Source organism: Chamaea fasciata, unplaced genomic scaffold (genome assembly GCF_029207755.1).
Source record: "Chamaea fasciata isolate MVZ Bird 193981 ecotype frontalis unplaced genomic scaffold, bChaFas1.0.hap1 SCAF_3, whole genome shotgun sequence".
Lineage (NCBI taxonomy): Eukaryota > Metazoa > Chordata > Aves > Passeriformes > Sylviidae > Chamaea > Chamaea fasciata.
In genome coordinates this window covers 114169616-114177055 of record NW_027094088.1, presented here as the reverse complement: position 1 = coordinate 114177055, position 7440 = coordinate 114169616, and the positions used below count along the sequence as shown (strand labels likewise).

At 50.3% G+C, this 7440-nt stretch overlaps 1 long non-coding RNA gene across 1 annotated transcript; it reads right to left on the bottom strand.

The window, feature by feature from the left end:
• Window positions 1–1699: 1699 nt before the first annotated feature.
• Window positions 1700–4721, bottom strand: LOC136287915 (uncharacterized). The gene is made up of 4 exons (XR_010720418.1): window positions 4634–4721; window positions 3249–3471; window positions 3022–3087; window positions 1700–1956 (listed from the first exon to the last, which is right to left on the bottom strand). It is a non-coding gene; the product is annotated as an uncharacterized lncRNA (long non-coding RNA).
• Between the last annotated feature and the right edge of the window lie 2719 nt (window positions 4722–7440).

Sequence of the window (7440 nt, the reverse complement as noted above, 5' to 3'; positions counted from 1 at the left end):
GGCTGAGGCCACTTCCGTCCCGGCCGCCATGTTCTTTGCGGCTCGGCATAGGCCTCCGCCAGGTGTTTACACAGACGCCTGACTAAATCCGCGAATCCGAACGCAAGCGCGGCGCGGCTGAGCACACGACCGGTGTCCCTACACCTGGAAACGCCGCGGAAAATTGCGCCCGGGCGGCGCCGTAGTCGGGGTTTTTGTGCAGGCGTCTGGCTAAACGCCTATAGGGTCCTTATTTTTCCCGCCCTTTTGGCCGCCCTTTTTGGAAGGTCGGGCGCCTCGCGTCTCGCCGCCATCTTGGTAGTGGAACCCACTAAAATGCCCCCTCGGCTCCTCCCACAAGCGCCTGACTGAATGGACTGCAGCCCGCGGCGCCGCTGCGCCCCCATCCCGTGTCCGCACACCCGCAAACGCCGCGGAAAATCGCGCCCGGACGGCTCCGGGGTCCGGGTGGCGCGCGCAGGCAGCCGGCTGCCACGCGCCCGGGCTCCTTGCCTTTTTCCCTCCCTTTCGGCCCCGAGCTGCGGGCGGGCGGGCGGCAGCGCCGCCCCCGAGCTCACAGTGCGGGGCTGCCACGTGCCTCGGGGACGGGCGGGGGGGACAGCTGCACTACCGCTCTTTGGCCACAGGGTGGCAGCATTGTCTCACAGATCAGGAGGGACGGGCACGGGGGACAGCTGCACTACCGCTCTTTGCCCACAGGGTGGCAGCATTGCCGCACAGATCAGGCGGGACGGGCGGGAGGGACAGCTGCACTACCGCTGTTTGCCCACACGGTGGCAGCATTGCCGCACAGATCAGGCGGGACGGGCACGGGGGACAGCTGCACTACCGCTGTTTGCCCACGCGGTGGCAGCATTGCCTCACAGATCAGACGGGACGCGCGGGACGGGACAGCTGCACTACCGCTCTCTGCCCACAGGGTGGCAGCACTGCCGCGCGGCGGCGCGGAGCGGAGCCATAAACGAACGTGCCCAGGAATGCCCTGGCGAACAGCCTCCGGAATAAACGGCCCAAAAGACCCCCGAGCACACCTGCGAGAACCCTGCCAGCAACCAGACCGAAACAAAAAAGCCTTTCGTTCAGGCTCTATTTCAATATTTTTTATCTTTGTGATTCTGATATTTACATTCATCATTACAATTCATCTTTTATATTATGTACATTATACATCATGTATTATGTTTATTATACTATTATATTTATTATAGATATTAAATATAGAAAGTTATATATAAAATAATTTATTTATTATGTAATGTTATAAATAATAATACATTTCATTTAAATATGATTATGTACATTATAGATGTTTATATTATGTATATTAAATATATTTATAAAACGTGTAGTAAGTAATAATATATTGTGTATTTTTTATTGATATTATTTTTCATATCCTATACTTTTTGTTATTTTTCTTTTTCATTATTTTTTAAATTCGTTTGTTTATATTTTAAACGATATTTTACACTAGATGAATTCATGAACCTAACACATCAGAAACACAATTAATTTGAATTAAATGAGCCTGGTTTTCTAAGGGGTAAAGTTTTAATCTTTATTTAGATAATATGGGCATATTTTCTCTATCTGTATGGGGTTTTTTTGGTGGGTTGCGGGGGATTTTATTTTGGGGGTTTTCTTTTTTTGTTCGCTTTGTTTTGGATTTCTTTGCTAATAAACAAGCAGGGTCGGAGAGTTACAAAATAAAACGTCTACTTTGTTTTTATTGCTCCCTCTGAAATGCGCCTCGACAGCCTGGACAGCAGGCTGCTGCTGGTAACACTGTGCACGGGTAGGAGGAGACCTGGTCGGGGCTGGGAAGGAAAAAAGGGCACCACGGTGGTCACAGCTTTCTCCCTTCAGGAGTTTTATGGAGCAGAAAATACAGAGCTTTTGCCAACTGCGCTCTCTATGACATCCCGACGTCCAGCGGGCACCGAGGTCATTTCTCATCTTTCTTGCCAACAGCCAAACCCCCAGGCGCCCGGGGGAAGAAAGAGTATGGGGAAAAAAAAAAAGGAACAAAGAAAACATGAAAAAATAAACCAAAACTATAGAAAATAATAAATAAAATTAAAATACCAAAAGAAAAAAATTTCAAAGTAACAAAAAAGTGGAAAAAAAATTTAAACAAAAAATTAAAATAAAAAACGAAAAGTAGTTTTAACAAGTAAATAAATAGCTAAAGAAAAAAAATAAAAATTAAAAAACTGAAGAAAAAGTCTTTGAAAAACCACAAAACGCAACATGAAAAACCACAACAAAAGAGCACAAAAATACAAAAATAACAAAAAATAAAATACAAAATTAAATAAACGCAGCTCTCACCTCCTGCCACTGCCTAAAAAAGCGCCATGGCTTTCCTCAATTATGCAGCAATAAGGGAAACAAACCCAGTGCCCCCCAGAACAGAAGGTTTTCTAGACAATTCCCACTTCTGCTTGGAAACAAATTCTATTGTAGTGGGAAGCTCATTTTGGACAAACATCCAAATGTGCCAAGGTAGGAAAGAACCAGCCCCTTGTGTCCAAGGAACAGCAGCTAGGCCTGGATTCAGGTTTTAATGGCATTTATGTAATTAAAAATGCAGTAAATTGAACTTTACAAAGAGACGAATCGTGGCAAATAAATACTTCAAAGTTTTCTTGGGAAATCACAGAATTTTGTGGAGATGGTGCTGGACAATTGCTGATTTACCAACATTAATTGGGTAAATTTCCTTAGAAATGTGCTCTACAAGGTACAAAAATTCCAATTAGGATGGAAAATTGGAATAAATAAATATTCCCTTACTAAAATCAGAGAGAAAATCAGAGTTATTCCTTCAATTAAAAGGAAGGAATAACATCCAAATCCAAGCCTGCCTGGAAAACAAGCTCAGGAATTTCTAACATTGAAAACTTTTGCAAGAGTCATGAAGTTGGTGAAAGTTCATGGAATGATGGTTTAAAATCTGCTTCCTCTGCTCTGATTTAAAGGGAAGTGGGAATTCAACAGGTCCAGTTACTCCCATCCAACCTTGGACTGGGATAAGGCCTTCCAGTGGCTTCACTTCCTACTGGCTCTCTCCTTTTCGCCAACTACCTGCAAGAGGAAAAGCAACAGGAATAAAGTCTCAAACAGGATGGCCTTGGTCCAGGCAGACTGAGGTGCAGCTCCCAGGGAGGGAGGCCAGGCTGTGCCTCGGGGAGCTCCGGGAATCTGGGATTGCCCGTGGGATTCAAGGGCTGGAAAAGCACACCCACCTGCCAGGTTCAGTGCTGGGACAGAGCAAGGCCGGGGCTCGGGGGCAGCAGTTAGAGCTGGGACTGCAGGAGAACACCCCAAACCCGGGTTAAACATCCGGCACGACACGCAGCACGCTCCGGGAGAAACTCGGGCGGGAGAAGCCCCGGGATGCTCCACGTTCCTTGCCCTTGCCAGCTGTGCCAGGGCCTCCCTCAGAATGCTGACCTCACCGTGCAGCTCCTACAAAACAGGAGAACTTATGGGAATCGCCCAGAATCCCTGGACTTCCAGTTATTAAGAACCACAGCTGCAGCGAAAGGTGTACAAACGCTACTGCAAACCAGCAGGGCTGAGGAGACGCAGGGATTTATTCCCGAGGGGACACAAGGATCCCTCAGCCAGCCAGGATTTCTTCCAGGCTCTTCCCACTGCTCTCTAAGGACACAAACAGCAGTTTTTCCCTCGAGTTCCCCTTTCCATCAATGCCAAGACTCGTGTTCTCCTCCAACCCCAGGTTCAGGAAGGAAAGTAGGAATATTATCACTGCACAGACTGTCCAGGAGGGTGTGACTGAGGCAGCAGCACCAGCTCCCACTCCACTGCTGCTCTGGATTCCTGAGCAGCTCCTTTCCATCCTGCCCTTCCCAGCACCATTCCCTGGGTGCCATGTCCACAGACACCTTCTCCATGCAGCTTAAAACCCACAGACACCAACAGAAAGGAGATCAAAAATCAATTCACATGTTGCTAGTCAGAGAGAATGGGAGAGGCCTAAAAATCTGCATTTATTTTAGAACACTAGAGCAATTTCTTCATGACCCTGACTATCAGTGATGGGCAGATAAACACCTTCTTTAACTTACTACCTGCAAAAACATCAAGTTTCAAGTTTAGTAAAGATAAAATTTTGCTGCAAAAATAAAAGAGGTGGGATGTTGGTGTTAGTGCTTTAACCTTCGGACATTAGCGGCTATTTGTAAAACAAATTCATTATTGAAGCAGCTAACTTGAAAATAAGGGGTTTTTACAATAAAGTTGACCAAAAAAGAGTCTCAAAATTAAGATATAGGCTGCACAAATATTTAAGAAAAAAAAAGTTGTCTTTCGTGCGTATAACCTGCCAGCCTCTCATGTTTTCAGTCCTTACCATTTATTTTTACCAAGGTGATGATTAAAACCTTGTCAAAAGCTCAAAAAAAAAAATTCCAGGACAAGGCAGGTGTTTTCCCAAGTACCCTCAGTGTGGAGCTGTGTCAGCCACAAGTGTTTGCTCCCGCAGCCCAGCCCGGAGCAGGCTCCAGCTGCTGCCCAGGGGGGTTACCAAGGGACTCACCTGTTTGAAGCTGTAAACGCAGGTGGCCTGCACTGGAGTGCCAATAAATGTGAAATGTGTGACTCTCACCTTGAATAGCGATCGATCTTCTCAGGGGAGCCCCTCACCCAGGATGGGGGGCTCTGCCACACATTTCATCTCTCCGCATCTGAAACAAAGTCAGGACAACAGTCAGAGTGCTGCAGGATACCTTGACAGCTCCACACATCTTGTGGCAATCTAGGAATACCCTCTACAGTCTAACCACACCCCACATCACAAATTTCAAGCCCCCAGGACTATTACCCTCGTACCCCTACACCCAGACTGAGCAGCAAGGCAGAGCAGCTCCGGGCCAAACACACACCAACACCCGTGACACAGCACAGGACAAACGAGGGGACGCAACAGGGACAGAAAACTCTGGGCAAGAAGAATGACCCTGAGGGTCCAGAGAACTCGGAATGAGATGACCGAGGTGAGACGGAAGGTGAGCTGGCCAGGCTCAGAGAACCCTGCAGGAACAAGATGCCATCGGGATGACTTATCCCAAGAAACGCAGAGATGGATGCCCGAGAATCCTACGGTCAGAATCCTCCACCTGTCTTTGCATTCTCACAAGACCTAACCCGCCGGAATGGATCAGGGCGGTGCACGGCTGTCAGTACAGCTCAGAACAAGACCTGAAAAGGCATCGGACTGGATGCTTGTGAAGAGAGATGGATTCTGATGAGTGTCCGAGCAGCTGAGACAAAGGCACCTGGCTGAGGAGCACAGAGATCAGAAATGCTAAGACTGATGCCAGGGGTTTTGACAGGCCCCTGAAAGGACTAAAGGAAAAGACAAGACACCAAACAGACAGAGTGCACAACAGACAAGTGACACAACACACACCAGGACTGCTCTGCCCTGCACACCTCAGCACTGACATGAAAAATGAGACTTTTCCTTCACGTAGCCTAAGGGGTCACATCTGGGACATCCCCATCTCCAAACCCGACTCAAAAAAATCCCTCCCGCTGACCCCTGCCCTGGTACCCCGCTTTCATCCCCTCTGTGGCTCCAAGCCCTCCACTTATCTCTCAAATGTCTGGGGAGGTGAATCCACGCCGGGTGCCAAAGAAGGCTGCCTCTCCCTCAGAAAAATTCCTCCCGTCACTGGGCTGCTGTCTCCTAGTCAGCTACGATAAAGAAAATCAAATACCAAAGCATAATCTTAGCTGCACATCAGCCAAAACCCAGCAGCTCTGCTACTCACCGTCTCTTAAGCAGGACCGGGTCCTCGGGCCCCGTGCGTGCTTCAGCTGAGCTCGGAGGCCGACGCTCGCAGCGCCAAAGCCTTAGAGGCGTTACTGGCACCGAGCCCACCCACCGTGGCCTCCATTAGGGCTGTGAGCATCCCCGGTTAGAGCAGGACAGGAACGCAGGGTGGACATCCCCGGTGAACCTCAACCCTGTGGACTCTGCCCCACCACTCTCACTTCCTGCCTGGCCCTAGCTTAGGGCTACTGCCTGCACCTCTCAGGACTTCTGGCCTTGTCTTGCGTTAGGATTGCTGCCGGCACCTGCTCTCAGGGAAACAGTGTTGGCAGCAGCGCTGTGAGGGCCGGGATGCCTGTACTCTGACTTGTATCCTAGGCTGTACCCCTGATTTTCACTGTGTGTTCTCTAGTCCTTGAGTCCTTTACCTCAGCCTCTGTGTGTATCACTGTAACCTCCCCCCTTCTGAAGCCTGCTTCTTCAGAACCCTAGACCTTGCAGCCGGGGACGCTCTGCACCGTTAGGGTCCCAAGAGCTGTCCCGCACGCAGGACAGGTACATCCACAGTTGTTCCCTGCCTACCCTAAGAAACGTGGCCCTGAGACAGGGCAGAGGCTGACAGAGCCGAACTCTTTGCGGTGGCAAAAGGCACGAAGCCTTACCAACCGCCGCCTCGAGAGGGAATCAGGAGCACTTCCACCGGCTGCGGAGAGACAGGGAATCCCAGGGTGGGTGGGGCGGGAAACCCCCGTTATCCCCAGCCCTGTTGGATCCTGCTCCCCACTATCGCTTCCTGCCTGGCCCTAGCCTGACTGTGTCTGCACAGGTCAGAGCTTCTGGTGTGTTCCTGCACTAGGGCTGCTGCCTGCACCTGCTCTCAGGGGAAGTGTGCTGGTAGCAGTGCTGTGAGGGCCGCTACACCTGTACTCTGACTTGTATCCTAGCCTGCTCCCCTGAGTTTCACCGTGTGTCCTCTAGTCCTTGAGTCCTTTACCTCAGCCTCTGTGTGTGTGGCTACACCTCCCCCCTTCTAAACCCAACTTCTTTAGAGCCCTGCACCTCGCAGCCAGGCCTTCTGGCATTGTCCTGCATAAGGGCTCCTGCCTGTACCTGCACTCAGGGAAACGGGCATGTCTTTAGGGCTACTCCTTCAGGTCTGGGGTAGGGGTGGGGTCGGGCTGGTACACCTGTACTCTCAATTGGCACATCTTGGACATCCCTATCTCCACACCTGACTCAAAAACCCCTCCTGACAAGTCCTGACCCAGCACTCCACTTTCATCCCCTCTGTGGCTCTGAACCCTCCACTTATCTCTTGGACGTCTGGGGATGAGAATCCACGCCGGGTGCCAAAGAAGGCCGCCTCTCCCACAGGGAAACTCCTGCTGTCGCCGGGCTGTTGTCTCTTAGTCAGCTACAACAAAGAAAACCAAACATGAATGCGTGATCTTAGCAGCCCATCACCCAAAACCCGACAATTCTGCTACTCACCGTCTCCTAAGCTTGCCTGTGTCCTCGGCCCCGCGCTTCAGCTGCGCTCAGAGGCCAACGCCGGCGTCGCAGGGTCTGCCTGGGTAAAGAGCAGACAAGGTGACGTGGCAGCGCTGGAACTTGAGGGGACCCTCCCTCCTTCTCCT